Source organism: Apus apus, chromosome 2 (assembly GCF_020740795.1).
Source record: "Apus apus isolate bApuApu2 chromosome 2, bApuApu2.pri.cur, whole genome shotgun sequence".
Classification (NCBI taxonomy): Eukaryota; Metazoa; Chordata; class Aves; order Apodiformes; family Apodidae; genus Apus; species Apus apus.
In genome coordinates, this window is record NC_067283.1 from 121,800,446 (window position 1) to 121,818,805 (window position 18,360).

Genomic DNA, 18,360 nt, shown 5'->3' on the forward strand with positions numbered 1-18,360 from the left:
TTCTCCCTTGTTGTGAGGGGAGGGCAAACATGCATTCAGTTCCAAGAAGTGCAGAATGCCCTGGGAAGGGGAGGGAATTGTTTTGTTGTGTTTTCTGAGAGATTTCCCTGATACGGTAGTCTGGGAGGAACATGTAAGAATCTGATTATGTAGGTAGGAGTGGGAGGCTCATGTCTATTGAAATTTCCAGACCTTTGCATGCTGCACAAATCTAGAAGGTTGAGTAGCTGTTGGGATGGATGCCAGACTGATAGCATTGCACAGAGATCTGGGCAAGGTGTATTCAGAAACCCTTCTGGTTTCACTGTGTGCTGTAAACTGGAATTTTACTGCAGAATTTTTTTGTGTACAGAAGGAGTTTGACAAAAATGGGTACTGTGGGAGAAGCTGGCTGTGCAAGTATAATATTCTTGCCTAACTGCTGAATGGGAGCATGTTATGATGTTATGAAGTCTTTTCAGATTGATGTCTGATTGGCTCCCCAGTTGAAGAAAGTCAAGGAACTACTGGAGAGAATCCAGCACAGGGCAACTAAGATCATTAAGGAACTGAAGCATCTCTACCATATGAGGGAATGCTGAGGGAGCTGGGTCTATTTAGCTTTAAGAAAAGGAGGCTAAGGGGGGATCTTATAGATTTTTATAAATATCTAAAAGGCGGGTGTCAGGAGGATGGGACCAGACTCTTCTCAGTGGTGTCCAGTGACAGAAGAAGGAGCAGTGGTCACAAACTGATGAACAGGAGGTTTAGCCTACATATCAGAAAATACTTCGTTCTCTGAGGATAACAGAGCACAAGGTCAGATAACAAGCTGCCCAGGGAGCTTGTGAAGTCTCCATCCCTGGGACATTCAAAACCCGCCTGGACGTGTTCCTGTGTGATCTGCTCTAGGGGATCCTTCTCTAGCAGCAGGGTTGATGTTCTCCAGACGTCCCTTCCAACCTCTACTATTCTGTGAAAATAAAAATACAGAGTGTTGTGAGCTATTTACAGAAAAACTTAGATCTGCTTTCTTGAGCACAATTAGCTATGTAGGTAGATATTTTTGTAAATCCATGCCAGGGCCCTTTTCTGTCTGAAAATGCACAGTCTGATGCTAGATAATACCATGTGACCAAGAAAACTACATTGACCACTAATTCTCCTGTGTATTTGCCTATTGAGCTGCTTGGGAGTAGTTCAGCCAAGAGCAGTTCTGTCTTTGCTGAGGATTTGACTTTTCTGCACATAAAGACCTTTTTCTCCACACACACACACACGCTCCTCCCCCCCATTTGTCTGTCAGGCTTGTTTATTTGAGTGTGCTCTGGTTGCTCTTAAGTCAGTGTGCTATGAGCGTTCTGTGTTTCCGAGCACTTACTCTGGTCCAGAAGAACTCTGTAGTGTTGGGGCCTCCACCCTTCTTTGTTCCTTAGGTGAACTCTGATTTTTTTAAAATAGGCAGGAAATGGTGCTCTTTTCCTTTGGTCCATTTCTTTGAATGACAATGAAAAAGAAGTGTCCTTGTGTCTAAAAGGATAGTTGAAAAACAATATCTGGATGTCACCCATCCCTTAGGAAAATGAGACAAACCTTCTGGTGCTTCCAGAAAGGGTCCTGCTTCTATGAGCTCCTTGCAGCTCTTCAGATCTGGAAATTTCCACCCTCATCTATGACAGCTCTGTGTGCTAGAGCCTTGTCATATTATCCTTAACACTAAATGGAAGCATCTCTAGAAGCCTTTTCTGCTATAATGGATGTTGTATTTCTCTATTATATAGGACCAGGCTGTCCGTCCTCTCAGGGTTTGGAAGGACAGTGCGTGCAGTATTTGCCATGTAGTCAAACTTCCTTGAAGTTTTATTTCTGTTCAGTCACCTCGGTCCTGGATGCTGTTGTTTTTTATGTGATATGTCCTTATTGTTCTTTGTAGATAATGGCAGAGACTACAAAGAAGAGAAGTAAATGTTCCCTTATATCAAATTAGTTTTTCTCTCATACTAACATTTGAACTCATTTTGTTCAGCTGATTTCTGGTATTACAAAGTTTTCTATGATGATTCTTGTATTTCAAAAGTTGCTACTTTTGAGTTGGTTACCGAGGGAGGGCGTACAGAGTCACTGATAAGGATATACATTTTTCCTTTGCTCTTATGTGGTAGAGTTAATCCCATTATCCCAGACTTAGAACAGAATTTTCAGAAAACCATTTAAAAGATAGGAAAATATTATGTAGTAAGCAGTATCCCATGTTGGTCATCAGAGAGTCATCCCTGTGACAGAAATTATAGTGGCAATATTAGGGAGAGACTGTATTGTGGATTTGTGCATTTTTTCTGCATATTTGTTGTTGGTAATTCTGGTGAAGTAGTGTATTAATGGAAAGGAATTTGCGTTAAAAAATGTTAAAAATAGGATTAAAATGTAACAGAACATCAATCAAATAGAGGCCTAATTGTAAACTTTAAACCCTTTTGTTTGTTGGACCTGCAGTGGCTTTCTCTCTAAATGATACTGTATCACATTAACATCCTGTTACCTAAACATTCCCATTGTGTTTGGTAACTTCATGCCCAGTACGTTTAGATGCTTTTCTCAAAGGTGTATTTTTGTTACCCTTCTCTAGCCAAATGAACCACAGTTTTGCTCTGTCCCTCAGATTTGAGGGAAGATGAGAAGCTGTTTCTGCCCTACAACAGCACAGCATCTTTGGGATATGAAAGTGCACGGGCTTGGTGAGCATCTGGAGTACAGGCAGTGAGAGTCCAGTGCTTGCTCTGTTTGGACAACGCGAGTTGAAGTAACAGGAACACTGTCTCAAAACACAACAAGCCAAATGATGATCAGCAAACAGGATGATAAACTTCCTGCAAGCTTGTAGTTTACTGCTTAAGTTGATTTAATGATGATAAGTTGGTTTGTGCATTTTTTCAGCTCCTCTTTTTAACTGTTTTCTAACAAACATAACTGTTTTATTTTAGTTGTATATTTTATTTCTCTATTTAGTTTCAGTCCCTCGCAAACTTGAGAAGTCAAGACTAGCATTTAGTTCCATGATTCAGTCAAACATATTTTAAGGATGTGGGCTGCTGCTGCTATGTAATTGGCCATACTATTTTAGGATGGAAGGTGAAGGTCAAATCCCCTGGGAATGGTGGTTTTGTTTGTCTATAGAGATAGCATCCATTCTGTAAATCATTGCACTGCAGTCTTCACAGTAGAAGAGGCTAGAAAAATATTTTGAAATGAAACTCCGTCTCTTCTTCTAAAAAAAAAAACCCAACAAAAAAATCCCCAAACTTGTGGAAAGTTTCTAACTTGTTTTAGCAGTTTTTCCTCTGTAGTTATCCCAGTTTCTTTCACATGCCACTGGAAAAAAAAAATCAAAGGCTAGCAATTAATAACTTTTCAGAAGGCAGTTTGGAGAAAGTAAGATTAAACCTGAACAACCAAGCAATCTACTTTTCTTTTTGCTTCCTTTTGAAGGGATTTCAGCCTTTTAATGTAGTGTCCACTTCATTTGTATGTGTGAAGTATAGTTTTTCCTCTGAACTTCTGCTTCCTGATTTAAAGTGAACTTGTCTTCCCACTAGTTTTGCTTCTTTGTCCCTTCAGTCTTAGTATAATTGTGAGTACTGCACATCTAGAATGACATTTAGTAGAGAACATCTTGCCCTGGCCTTGCAGCCTTGCTTACCTCCCTGCTGCTGATCCTTCCTACAGGCAGGATCTAAGGGAAGAAGGAAGATGAAGAGGTTTCTACCCAGGTCGTGTATAGACCTGAAGACTGACAGACCTGATCTTATCATCTCTCCTCCTAATACTGCTCCCTAGCCATGGTGTTGCTCCTGAAGCTATTTTGCCTATATTCCTCAAGCTGTCTCTACCGGTGTATTCATGCAGTGCCGTGTCATAGGTGGATGGGTCATTTCCGAGACATCCATACCTTGTTACTTAAAAGGGGCAAATAAGGCTTTGTAGAAGAGGAACAGCACCTTGTAGTCAAGAAATGAATCTGTGGTCACAGTGGCTTTTATTGCCTAGCAGCTGGGCCTGGGCATGGCTTACTGGGTACAAGTTCAGTGCCTTCAGTTTGCCCAGGTAAGGCAAATGATCTGTTACAGACATGAGGAAAACTTGTGGAGCCATCATTTCCTCACCCGGAGGAAGGCCTGCAGGATCCAAAACTACTGAAGATGCGAGAAGACAATACTTGATATTTATTTATGGTTTCTTGATTTCCTGGTCCCACTGAAGCCATTGTTCGCTTGTGTTGTTCTTAGAAGTCTGGTATCTGGGGTTTTGAATGGTTTGGATAACTTTTTTTTTTTTTTTTTTTTTAAATTAGGAACTGAAAATGTGTTCCTCACAGCAAATTCATGAATGAAAAAAAAAAAAAAAGATAAAAGTTCCATATCCTTGTGTAACCTTATGAGGAAAGACTGTGAGACTTCAGTTTGTGTAATCCATGTGGGTGTCTTGGTAAGCAGCAGTATGTCCTGGTACGAGCAGTATTCAGTACTGTCAAGCTCTGTTTGAGTATTAGCAGATGGCAGTTGCCACCAACGTGTTCTGCTGGTACTTGTCTGCAGTTACAGTGAAGGTAATTTGGTGAGGAGGGTGATTCATGAGATGCTGTGACAGCTGAATGTTCTCCTTTTTTAATTTAAGTAGTGTTCTTACAAACTGTCCCTACAGACTGATTGGGAATGGCAGCCTTTCTTGTACTATTTCTTACAGAGTTAATATCTAAAAAAATCCTCAGTCTTCTCTGCTTCAACTGGAGGATGGTTTAAAGGTTTTGATTAGAACCTAAAAGAATGAGGCTCTTATTTCAGGAAAAGGTGATAATAAGCTCTCTCGCCTGAAGCTCCTGGCATTCAAACAAAAAATTGCATTAAGAAAGCAATGAAAATTGTACTGTAATCAAGTTTTGTCTTCTGTTCCCTTATAAAAATTAATGAAAGGAGCAAGAACAGCCACGCTGTCTTTGTGTTGCTGAAGAACACATGCTTTGCAGATGGTTCACTGAAATTGTGCAATTATGCTGGAACTCATCAAAGCCAAAGACAGGCCATAGACCTACATAAAACCTAAAAGAAAAAAAAAAAAAAAAAAGTCTGTGCTTGAATAGGGAAAGGAGAAAATAAAGGACCAGTGTGAGAAGGAAAGCCTGTGTATGTGAGGTTATTCCTCCCTAGCATGCACGCAGAATCCAGGTCTATATTTCTTGACATTACCAGTGTATTTCACAGTAAGGCAGTCCAGCTAGTGTGGATGAATTCAAGTTACATGGATTGATTCCTGCAGCTCTATTTTGGATATGACTATGGTCCATTTATTTTTCTAAAATTGCGTCCTTGGATGTCATTGTATCTGTCAAGAAATAAAACCTCATTGATGGATGTAAACTGAGATTAGCGTGTAAGTATCTTGTGATGTACTGTTCAGCAGATGTAGGTGGTAGCGTAAAGAAAAAATGTCCGAGAACTAAATTTTTTAAAATCATATACATTTTCTGGTAATTATCAAGCCAATACAGAAAAAAAAAAAAACAGTTATTTGCATTTTCACAGTTAAAGCCTCTCATGAATCAATTAAAAGCCAGAAAAATATTATTAATGATTGCATACCCATGGAAATTGGCTCAAAACCATAGAGGCAGATGAAAATTCACAAGACCAATTCATGGCAAGCAATACGAGCATGTGACAATCTTTTGTTTGTATGAAGCTGTGTAAAAATAATTTAAATTTTGGTATGGTTGTATTCTTGTTGGAATGAAGTTGAGACAACTAACATTGGCATCTTATCTTCAGAAGCCAAGTAGCTTCCTCATTTACTGATTTTAGTCTCTTAAGTTCTGGTTAGAAATAAAAAACTAGTTTGTCAAGCCAGGTTGTAAGACTTGCATAGCTATAATAATACTTTTTTTCCATGGATGATACAAGAATTTTTTTTTCCCCAAGACTTGAAAATATTTGTTCAGAAATCACAGTTTAAAGTCACAAATCACATTAAGTATACAAGTGCCACTGCAGTGTTTATTAAATTATTTTATTTTTAAAAAAGATTTTATTTAAAATAGTCTTGGCTTTCCAGGGTGAATTTTAAGCCTGTTTCTTGTGATCAGAGTATCTTCAATGTAGACTCAACCCTGGTTGTAGTTCAATCCTTTAACACTGCAGTAAGATCCAGTTGAATGAGGTCCTCTTCTTTCATTGAATGTTCCTGATTGCTGAGGGGTTCTGAATCAGAAGTTGTGGGGGTCTGGCCCTGCAAATCAGAGGGCTGGCTCTGTGCCAGCACACAGAAACTAGACCTCAGATTACTGCTGCAGCCAGTTTGCATTTCTCAGTGTAGATTAGTTGTTCAGTTTGTTCAGCCTGTGTTCTCTTGATCATTTCCCAAAAAAAAAGAAGTTGAAGTCTAGGCAAAATATTACGAGAAGCAGAGTTTATCAGCTTCTTAAAATATTGTAAGTTGTGTGTTTCTCCTTTGAAGCAGGGTTTTTTCAGACCTTAATGCCTTCTGAAATTACCATGCCTTTGGTCAACCTTGCTCACTAGATATGAGTGAATTCAGTGTTTTGTGCTGCCTGGGGACGAGCTCATTGACTAGTTGGAAAGAAGATCCTGTTACTGTTGCAAAATCCTTTACTTTGGTTTCATTCCAACATCTGACAAACACTGTATAAGCTGCTTTTGGTAGCACTTAACACAGCTTGGGTTTTGTAGACTGTCGACTGTCTAATTCCTGGTTTTTGAGGGTCATCCATATCACAGTGTTATATTTAATTTAAAATTTTAAAGTGTGAAAACTAGGAGTGATAGTAGGAGCTTTGAATTTAAACAAATATTAAATATTTAACATTGTTTTATGCAAGTGCAACAGGACAGTATTTGCCTGGCAATGCCATTTTGTACTACATGATGGTACAGCAAGAATAGGTATCTTGTCCCCAGCTTTCCTGTAGGCCCCCTTCAGGTACTGAAATGTCACTATGAGGTTCCCTCTTGGAGCCTTCTCTTTTTCAGACTGAAACAACCCCACCTCCCTCAGCCTGTCCTCATAAGAGGGGTGCTCCAGCCCTCGGATCATTTTTGTGGCCCTTCTCTGGACACGTTCCAACAGCTCCACATCTTTCTTATGCTGGGGGCACCAGAGCTGGATGCAATATTCTAGGTGTGGTCTCACCAGGGCAGAGTAGAGGGGCAGAATCACCTCTCTCCATCTGCTGGCCACACTTCTTTTGATGCAGCCCAGGATGGAGTTGGCCTTCTGGGCTGCAACTGCACATTGGTGGCTCATGTCCAGCTTTTGATCCACTAGTACCCCAGGTTCCTTTCCTGACTTCCTATGCCAGGGGATTGAGACCTCTACTAACATGTTGAAGAGCTGGACGTTTGCTTTCCTACAATTCAGAGACCTGACTAAACTTTTCATCTGCCTCTTACCCCTTAGGACAGTGAGCTGCAGCCCAGGCTGCCTTCGACTTTGATATCCCTAAAGAGTTCACTTACATTGTGACAATCAGGTCAAATAATGCTTCCCCCCGCCCCCCAAGACTGTCAGTTTCCTGACTTAAGAAGTTGTCATCAAGGCATTCCAGGAGCCTCCTGGATTACCTACAACTTGCCGTGCTACTTTTCCAGCAGATGTCAGGATGGTTAAAATCCCCCAGCAGAATGATAGCCCGCAATCACAATGTTTCTTCAGCTGGAGTAAGAAAGCTTCATTGATGGGCTCCACTTGATCAGGCATCCTGTAATGGACTCCAACCACTAGGCTCCCTTTGGTGTTTCGGTCCCTAATTCCCACCCATAAACTTTCAACTTGCTCATGGCTATTTTTTAGGGACAACTCCTCACACTCTATCCAATTCTTTACATAGAAGGCAACGCCTCCACCCCTTTTTCCTGTCCTGTCCCTTCTGAACAGCTTATAGCCTTTGATGGCCACACTCCAATCACAGGATTAATCCCACCAAGTTTCTGTAATTGCCACTATATCGTAGCTTTCCTGTAGCACAATAGCTTCCAACTCCTGTTTGTTGCCCATGCTGCTTGCATTGGTGTAGAGGCACTTCAGCTGGGCTGCTGGCCATGTAACCTTCTCAGAGAGACACTCCTTTATACCCTTGAGGTGTTTCCTGTCTCCTGCATACTTTATGACTTCCAAACCTTCAACCCCCATTGTGCAAACCCCAAGTATGTTTTCAGCAGGCTTTGTTTTCCTTCCCGCTTAAAACCTATTTTAAAGCCCTGTCAGTGAGGGCTGCTAACTTCTGGGAGAATATTCTCTTCCCACACTGAGATACGTGCACCCCATCTCTTGTCAGCAGGCTTGGCGATGTATATGTTGATCCCTGGTTAAAGAATCCAAAATTTGGTTGATGACACCAGCCGTGGAACCAGGTATTAACCTGTGAAATTTTCCAGTTACTTCCTTCACAATATCCTCCTCCTGGTAGTATGGAAGAAAAGGTAATTTAGGCACCTGAGTCCCTGAGTATTCTCTCCAATGCCCTGAAGTCATTCTTGATTCTTCTTGTAACAATTTCCTCACTACCCACCTGAAAGATCAGTAGTGGGTAGCAGTCAGAGGGGCATACCGGGTTAGAGACCTTTTCTGTAAAATCTCTTGCCCGGGTCCCATGGAGGCAGCATACCTCCCTATGTGTTGGGTCTGGTTGTCAAATAGGGCCCTCCATTCCTCTGAGGAGGGAATCACTAATGACAACAACTCTTTGTTTTTCTTAACAGAAGATGTTGTTATACAAGTAGGTCAACTCATGTTGGGCCTCTCCTATGTCCCAGATGGTCTGTCTTCTGTCATGTCATTAGTCTGCCCCCCAACTTCCAGATCCTCATACCTGTTGTGCAGACTTATCTGAGGGGAGGACGTATGAAGGCAAGGGGAATGCCTACAGCCTCGAGCAGGAACCTGCTTCCACCTTCCCTCATCTTCTTGCTTGCTATTGCTAGACTGGTAGCAGGAGGGCTGAGGACTCTTTTTTTTCTTCCTGCGTCTCTTGATGCACCTGCCTCAGGGATGTCGGAGTGTGACTCCACCAATCTGTTTCATCCTCAGGTCTCTGATGCTTCTTAGCCTCTCAACTTCATCTGTTAGCTCAGCCACCATGCAGAGCAGGTCCTCTACTCGGTCACACCTCATACATTTGTTGCTAGAGGAATCATCGAGTGCTGGAGATAGGCTGTGGCATTCCCTGCAGCTGGAGACCTGGACGGCCACATGCCTCTGTGGCAGCACGGTCTGGGTTGCTGCGTCCTATGCAACAGAGGTAACTGCTTTTACCTGCAGGGATGCCATCTCCAGGTTTCTTCCTATTGTTGTTGGTGGTGTGGCTGTTGTTACCTGGTAATCAGCTGTGCGAAGTGCTCGGTCCTAAGTGCTAAATGCCTTAAAGGTCACACCTCAGCTCTTGGCTCCCTCCCTAAGTCACAGCTCCTCAGTGCCAACTGCCCTGAGCAAACTACCATGCCCTGCCAACTTCCTGGCTTGGGGCTCTGGTGGTGAGTGGGGTCGCTGAGCTTGGAAACCTCCCTGTACCTACAACTGAACCCCCACCTTGGGCTGACCTTGGTTGTCATCACTGCTGCTGCTGCCGCCACTGCCTTGCCAACTCCAAAAAATAAGAAGAAATTTGAAACTGCAAACCCATGTAATGTTACCTGGGCAGGCATATAGGACTTGTGCTTGAATTCAAATATGGCCTTGAACTTTTGCATCAAAAATTAACTGCCCTACATGTCTGTGTAGAAGGAAAATTGCTGACAATCTGCTTTCAGAATGGTTCTTCTGATCCCACACGTGGGGTGTATCATCTTGGATATCAAATTCGTGGAAATGCTTCAGTCACCTTGTTTATTTGGACTACTGTTAAAGCCCATTTCGATAATAATTCTGGTTGCTATGGGTGTTCTGATACATTGTTTCTTCCAAGTTATAACCAAATTGATTTATAGTTAGTGCTACACATCTAAGGCCAGTGGAAGGGTTGCAGGTTAGTATTCTCTTGGAGTTTGAGTTAGCTCTGGTTTATTGTATATGAAAATAGGTTGTTTTTCTTGGGAGCTCCCTCTTCATGATGCTTTTTTAGCATACCCTAGCTTTTATTTGCAATACTAAAGCCTTGCTTTTGGTCTAGGATTATTTACTATATTTTCAAGCCCTTAGGAAGATTTTCAGTTTGTATTTATTTAATAATTCCACAGTACCATCTGTGTTGCTAAACTAGTGGCTGAGGTGAGATCAGAAGCCAAGAACATCTTAATTCTCTGTGAAATAAATGGTTTAAAGCAATACCTTTTTCTTAAAACCTTACTTGGCCTTGAAGATAAGTTGTTTCTCAGTACTTTGAATTAGAAACATCATCATAGTATAAACCTGGATGTATTTTGTTTTATGCAGATTCTCAGTGTGGTATATTTGTAGGAGAAGCCTACACACACACAAACAGATATATATATACACATAAAAACTATCTGGGAGTTTCTCCTCCAAAATCAGACTATCTTCTTATTAAGACTTGGAAATGTGACACAATCATTGCATGAAATGAGGCATAGTTGCATACGAGTCTGTGAACTTAGGTCCTGGAATGATCAAATGGTACAACCTAAATTACATTTGATAGAAATTAGGGATACATATCCCAGACATAAGGGAGATTTTCTGATGTAGGGAAGCGTTCTGGTTTCTACTGATCGGAAAATAACGTAAATAGGAGGTTTCTGCTTTTTTTTCTGTGATCAAGAGGGAACTTTTTAGAAGTAGTATGCTCACTACAGCTTTTCTGTAGTCTTTGTGAAGAATTGAAATTGCGATAGAAAACTGCTCTTTCATACTCTCCCCTGCTTTGTGTTTTTTTTTGGCATAGGAGTGCAAAGACAAATCACAGCCAGAATTTGCACTGAATAGTGTTGAAGACCTATATATATGAGAATAAATATGAGAAGTACATTTTAATTATATAACATTGGCAATAAAAGATGTTGAATTCTCAGATACTCTAATTCCTAGCTAGTATCTAGCCACATTAAACATTAAATAAGCTCAAAATTAAGGACTATGCAATCCAATATTAGAAAAAAATGTTATGTGTTGAAAACTGAACCAATAAAAAAGGTTTGGTGGGCTTCTGTTACGATTGCCTGTAAATAGTTTCAAGTTTTTTGAGTTTATAGGTAAAAAACAGTTTGATTGTTTTTTTAATTATCTGCTTGCCTTAATCATTAAAGACTTAATAATTATTTTTTGTTGGTGCTGAGTCAGCTTTCCTCCCTTATTCAGATGCAATCAGAATTAAGCTTTAAATTTTAATTATGAACATGAGGGTGTGTTGTGTTACTCATAATTGGTAAAAAGGATTATGTCTCTCTTCATTCTGATGGATGTTTTTGAGTCAGAAAAGACTCAAACTTGTTTTAAAATTTGTTAATCTTGTAAGATTTTCAAGATTTCTAACTGTTATATCTCAAATTGAATCAGAAGATATGTAAGATTCTTTCAGAGAGGTAATATGTGACAAATGTATTTCTCTTCTGTGAAGCTCAGGAGATGTTTTAAGCTAAAAAGAAATAAAGTTTGATATGTAGAATTTTACAGTTGTCTCCAAAATACTTTGGAAATGTTGAATTCTTTCAAACTGGTGTTCTCCTAGTGAAAAATAAATAAATCAGAAAAATCTGCGTTTTTTGAGTAAAAATTATATGCAAATTAAAAAGGATGTTTTTATTGATTCAAATAAGCAGACATCTGCAGAAAAGGAGCAGAATCTATACTGTGAAGTATAAAGCTTTCAAACATATGAATTCTTTTCTAATTATTATTGAAATTTAATAGGAACATACTGTTACTTCCAGATGGACAATTGCTTTGAGGTTTCCTAGTTTTTTGTTTTGATTTGCTGGTACTGAACAAAGCTGAATTCGCTGAGATTTCCCAGTAAGAACCTGGTGTTCTGTAAATTCAGGAAACTGCTGACTTTTATGAGAGGTAAACTTTGTTTGTAGCTGTCATTGCTTTTCCATTCCCACTTGAGTGATCCAAGATCAGTTGTTTGATTAGCAGAGTATTATTCGCTTGGTAAATACACCAACAGGACCGCATGATGTTCTGCTACCAGAGGAAATCCTACATGCATGTGAACATTTTTCAATCCATAGTATCTTTTGCTTTGTCAGGGAATCTTCAAAATACAGTAGAGGGTAATTGTGCACTTCTTCACAAACACACTGGAAACATTTATGGATATAGATGTCCTTTGTTTTATCTGTTTATCTGTTATCTGTTGGTTTCCCAGCTGTCCAGAAATTCACGTACAAGAAAGCAAATCCCTGCTTTTCTCTAACTATTCAAAAAAACTCTGTTGGTGATGCTGAGTCTGGAATGTTACCTGTTTTGCATACTTACAGGGATAAAGGCCCAGTTAGCATCAACTGTTGCATAAAATATTTCCCAAAAATACTAGACAGACTCTGCCTTTTGCTCAGCTTGCAGCTGACTTTATCTCTTACACCAGTGTATGGCCTTTCTCTAAAGCTCTAGTTAAGCTATAATTTAATCAAGAAAAATAATTTAGATTATCTTCTAGCAGCTTTCTGCGTATTGCTTCAGATTGCAGCATCATGTGTAAGTCAGCCTGATGTCCAGCTTCCAATCTGGCAATTCACTTCACTGCAAGCGTGCGGATAGCTCTGCCATTTTTCATCAACCAAACTTGTATGACCCAGCAAGAGCATATAGTGAGTCTTCAGAAAACCAGTTTATCAAAATAAAGATATTAGATGTGGGTGACAAGTTTCTTGACATCTGGGAAGGAAAGGGAATAGGTATCTTCTGCTTTGGGTCAGGAAAAGTTGTACTAAATCTTTTTGAGAATGGCTTCGGTACAAGGAAGAGGGTGGAGACATGTCACTTCCTGCCTGGCTGAGAGGAACTGGACTTTGCCTATAAATCTTGCTTTCATCTGCTATGGAGCTGAAAGGAAGGAGGGGATGAAAAGTGAAATCACAGTCGTAGCTCAGTGAGGTGATTATAGAGGTGAGGGAGATAAGTTTGGGGGGCAATTCCGTATCAAAGGAGGAAACTGAAGTGTATCAGTGGAAGGATTAACAAGACGTGCAATAAAAAGTTGGAAAATACTGTGAGTGACTAAGGAAATGTAGAAAAGGTGATCAAGATACAGGGCAAGGTTAGAATATGGTTTTCTTGCTGTTCTTGTGAAAGAAAGATTTTCTGATATGTTAGAGAACAGGTTTAGCAGAAAGTAAAAAATTTTACAGGATGGAGAAAGGGTTATGGTTATCCCACAAAATGGTAGTATATGAATCGAGAACATCCATGTTTCTTCACTGCGATAATTTTTGTGTTTGTGGGTGTTTATTTCTGAGTTCGTGTTTAAGGAAAGAAGGAGAAGGGAATAGTTTGGTCATTTGTGGAAAGGAAATTGGCAATGAAACTGAAAGTATTGCAGATGTGCTCCCTTTACTCCCCTATCCTTACAGGAAGCAGGATCTGAAACCAGCTTTGACAGTGGCTCTGGGTACAGTAGGGAGAAAGAATATATTTGACCTTGGATGATGCTCTCTCTGCTGCTTGTGATTCATCCAGTCCTGCAGGCAAGATAGGAGAAACAGGTGGTGCCTCAGCTGGTGAATTACTGGAGAGAGAAGAACAGTCTTTTGTTCAGTAGCAGGAGCCAGCCTGAGCAGCCACTGCCACTGCTTCTGGCACAGGTTAATGGGAAGAGGAGGGTAAGCACAGTGTTTACCACAGCTGCTATTGCTGTTGGAGTCTTCTCTATTGAAAAGCAGTTTATTTTTCGTGTTTTTTTTTTTTGTTTTTTTTTTTTCCTGAGGCAAAATGTAGCAAAAGTACTTCAACAAAATAGGCATGGTGTTCTTCTGGGATTTGGAAAATGATGTGCATTAATTAAGAGTATGCAAAAGCCTCAGACCAATGTGCAGAATACTACCTTGATGTCTGTGCACTGAATTAGCCATGGTAACAAAACACATTTGGCTAGCCACCTATAATCTTGAGCAGTTTTCTTCCCAAGTATAGGTCTTTGTTGTTCTCTCTGGGATCATTTGGAATACTGTGAAAAGAGCAAAGTATTTTCCAGATGCTTATAGATACACTAAGAATTCAAAGAGAAAACACAAGCCCCACAAGTATTTCAGCTTTGTGTTTTGAAATTTGTGAAGATAAGCCTATTATCATCAACACTTACAAAACTGGTAATTCATGAGCATTTTCTTTGATGAGGGTTTGTCTTTTGTCATTGTGCAGGATTTTGTCTTTTGACTGTGCAAAATTAAATTTTTTTTTTTTTCAATTTAATATTAAAAACATCTTGCTTGGTTGTTTCAGTTGAACTGGTTTTCCTAAAGTAAAACTACAAGAAATGACCTTATTAAAAGATATCTACATTTTTGCAGTCCACCTTGATTTTGTTTATGACAATAAAGATTAAGGGTAAAAACCAGTATGACAGTAAAGATTAAGGGTAAAACTTTCTAGGCTCAAAAAAATAGGATGATTGCTTTCAGAAAAGTAGTTACATACATTTTGTGATTCAGGTGCTCTTGACTTAATTTCTTATCTGTTGAGAAGGCAAAACCTCTCTGTGCCCTGGGAGTCTTCTGCAGACAGACTTCTTTATCTTCTGTGATTTCATTCCAAATGTCAGAGGAGTCATTTGTGCTGTTGGCAGCCTGTTCGGTGTTTTTTTTCCCTGCAACAACACAACATAGAGCAACTATGAGGAAAACCCCCCCACCAAGCAAGGCAACAACTCTACTCTTATTTTGATAAGACCAGAAGTAAAATCCTTGTAACAGAACTCAGTATGTGTTCTCTGTGAAACATGCTGCCTTGCAAAATGGCAGCAGATCAACAGGCAGACAAACACGTTAGTGTTTATTTGGCAAATGAACAGATTCTTCCCTAATTCTTTGAATTTGGATGTTTGGATTTTCAGTCCCAGTGTTTCCTATAAAATGTTACAGGAGTGTCAGGCAAAGGGTGAAAGAGTTACAACAGGGACTAGTACAGAAAGTATGTAAAAATATTTTACAGCTAATAAATGCACAATAATGAAAAAAGGATGTTGCTATCTTCATTGATGTTATTAGTATGGAATCTTCTCCAAATGTCCAGTGTAATTCTTTAATTCTTTGTCACATTTCTCAAAGGTAGAGGTGATTTACCCTCCTCCTTACCAGCATGGTACAAAGACCCTGAGCCACTGCCAGAAACAGGGTTTTTGTGTCCCCAGTAGGACCCAAGTGGAGTTAGGGAACCTTAGCCCTAAACTATTATCTTACATTTTTTTATGTGTAGCTGCTCCCCTATTTCAGAAGGCTCAGTTGATACCCCATGTTTTGATCTGCAAGTTCATCAAACTTTTAGAGATAATCAAACTTCTAAAGATATGCCTCTTCATGTTTAGAATTTTCTCAGGACTTTTGGGCATTTCTTCTTCTCCAAAGCACCTATACACTAATCATTTAGATGCCATTTTGTGCTAATGAAGTTTCCAGAAGGATGTTTGAGGACGTTTAGGTTTATAATTTGAATTTCAAACTCAGCAGAGATATGGGTTGTAACAATCTGAGTGACTCAAGGATATTCCTAGAATGAAAGTTTTCTGTAGACACTTATAAAAATTAGCAATTTAAACAGGTTTATTTATATTTTTAATGTAAATAACAAACATCCTCTCTTTATCTTTCCTTGTCATCTGATCTTTTAAATTCAGACTTCTTTTTATGGTGTCCAGCCAGTTTGTTCCTCTGAAATTCTTCACTGAGACCTCTTAACTCTGAATTCAGGAAATCAGCAAGTCTGGCTGGCAGTGCCAGAGGCAGTGGATCTCTATTTGTAGAGCTGCAAGTGTGAATCCCTGTTCTATACCAATGTAGCTAGAATGCTGGTAGCACAAGATAAAAGTTTGGAAAATTCTGTTACGTTTAAGCCATATAGCTTTGCTGTTACTTGAGGGAATGAAGAATTGAATGTAGGTTAGTGGAAACTCTAGAGCCCCTTGAAAAGCTTTGAGAAAGTTGAGGGTCATTGTCTAGATGACAAAGGTGGAATCCTGGAGTGCACAAAATACATGTTATTCTCTCTGCTTGATGTTGTGCTAAGAAACATCTACACTAACGTAGATGGATCTAGAAGTAACCTCAAGACATGCAGTATACTCCAGGAAACAAAGATGAGTCATGATCTACTGACATGTGTGCGTGATAAGTGCAATTGCTTTACATTTGAGCTGTTTTTTTGTTTTGATGGTGGGTTGGTTTTGGTTTTTATTTGTTTTTAGGGTTTTTTGGTTTTGGGTGAGCATGTGAATCATGTATGCCAATTGATTGCTACAGTTGTTTGCTAAGTCCTGGAGCAGGGACTATTCAGCTGTGTCCTTGCAATTTGTAATGCTTTGCTCCTTCATGTAAGGGAGTGCTCAGTAATGATTCTGGACTTTGAGGAGATTTAAAGTTATGGTAGAATTTTTAGAAACCATTCAGTGATATTTCAGAGGATTTTCTGGCTTTTTTTTGTGTGTCCAGTTCTTTAGTGAACTTAACTTGGTTAAGTTGTCCATTTTACTTTACTTTCATGTTTTTACAGGTGTGTTTTTGCTGTGGTTATTAGTAGTTTATGTAGAGCATCTTGAAAAGCTTCTATAAACTTTTTTTTTTCTCCTCTGTTAGCTCAGCAGCTGTCAACTCCAGAGTAGTTTCTGAGCATCCTTATGTATTTTCCTTTAAAGGGCTCTTATTTCTATGTTGGTGTCCTCCTTAAAGCTGCGTCTACGAATGACCTGCTTTTTCTCTTCTAAGTTTTGAAGAACTGTTCTTGATTGTCAGCAATTGATGTTCAAGTAATTCTGGAGTCTTTTGAATAGTCATCTCTTAGACTTACTGTATGTTCATACAAGTTCAGGGACATTTATATATTCACAGTTGGAGTGTTGGATTAAGGTTATTTTACACTGTAACAAAAGTAACTACGTCTCTGTCCTCCTGCCTGATAACAGCTATGTTTTCCCTAGCAAGATCCCAGAGCAAAGGTATTTTGTGTATGGAGTCAGTGGTGTTTCTGCTTCCCAGGAGTTGGAAAAGGGCATTTGCATCATGGAAATCTGGGTTTCATCATTGGTTTTTGTTACTCCACAGTGGGTGGATCTTGGTGGCAGGTGGGTAGATGTAGATACCTCCATCTGTACTTAGACTCCCCTGAATTCTCTTACACCACCCTAATTGTGAAGAATTTCTTCCTGATGTCTAACCTAAATCTCCCTTCTTTCAGTTTAAAACCATTTCCTCTTGTCCTATCACTACCCTCTCTGGTGAAAAGCCCCTCCCCAGCTTTTCTGTAGCCTCTTCAGGTACTGGAAGGTCACTGTAAGGTCTCCCCAGAGCCTTCTCTTCTACAGGCTGAACATCCCCAACTGTCTTAGCACACAATAGTGTTACAATTACAATTGTGTTACTCTCCCGGTAACACAATAGTATTGCAATTTTTTGAGGAACTAAATCTGCATTGATAGAGACAGCAGGTGGCAAATCTTTAGGAAAAACTGGCCTCGTGACTACACTACCCCAGCAGTATGAGTACAGCAACATACGGGTTTGCACCAAGTTGCTGGAAGGGTCTGAAGTAATTGTAAGCCTCCCTGCCTTGATTCATGCCTTGTGTCTGGGTTCTGTGAGAGTTTGGATTTTCCTGGATTCAGTTTCTGATAACCTCTGCAGATGTGAGGTCTGGGACAGTGCAGCTTGGACAACTCTGTTTATTGCAGCTGATGTATACTGTTCTTGACCTCCTGACTCTCAGCTAGTGTCTTGAATCACTTGAGAATAACTAATGCCCCAGCTCCCAGTTCTCAGTTTTGCCTTCAGCCAACTGAATGTTCACCTTCCTTCACAGTTACAGGAAATTAAGATCTTCTGGGATAACATAAGTGCAGATGAGCTCTGTGTTTGGTCTATGGGGAAATACTGTGGACAGAGAGAGATGACAGATAGTAAAAAGATACATGAGTTTCAGAAGTGGTTCTTGTGACTATTTCCCCCCCCCCATCGATTCTAAAATTGATTTAATACTATTGACTGGTTTAGTGAAAACTTTCAAAAATTAATTTAGTTATACAGTTAAACAGACTTTCACTCTGTGTGAGATTGGTTGTACACTGAAGAGGCAATCCTTATGGCAAATTTGCCACAAGCCCTGCTGATATTTGTAGCAAGGGAGGATATATAAGGCTGTTGTCCACCAACAATTAACTGATGCAAGTGAATAAATGGCATTTTTTATTATCAATAAATAGTGAGAAAGAAAGCACAA

At 39.7% G+C, this 18,360-nt stretch overlaps 1 protein-coding gene across 4 annotated transcripts in view; it reads left to right on the forward strand.

The window, feature by feature from the left end:
• Positions 1 to 18,360, forward strand: part of PREX2 (phosphatidylinositol-3,4,5-trisphosphate dependent Rac exchange factor 2) — a 187,660-nt gene that overhangs the window by 34,791 nt on the left and 134,509 nt on the right. The window lies entirely within an intron of this gene.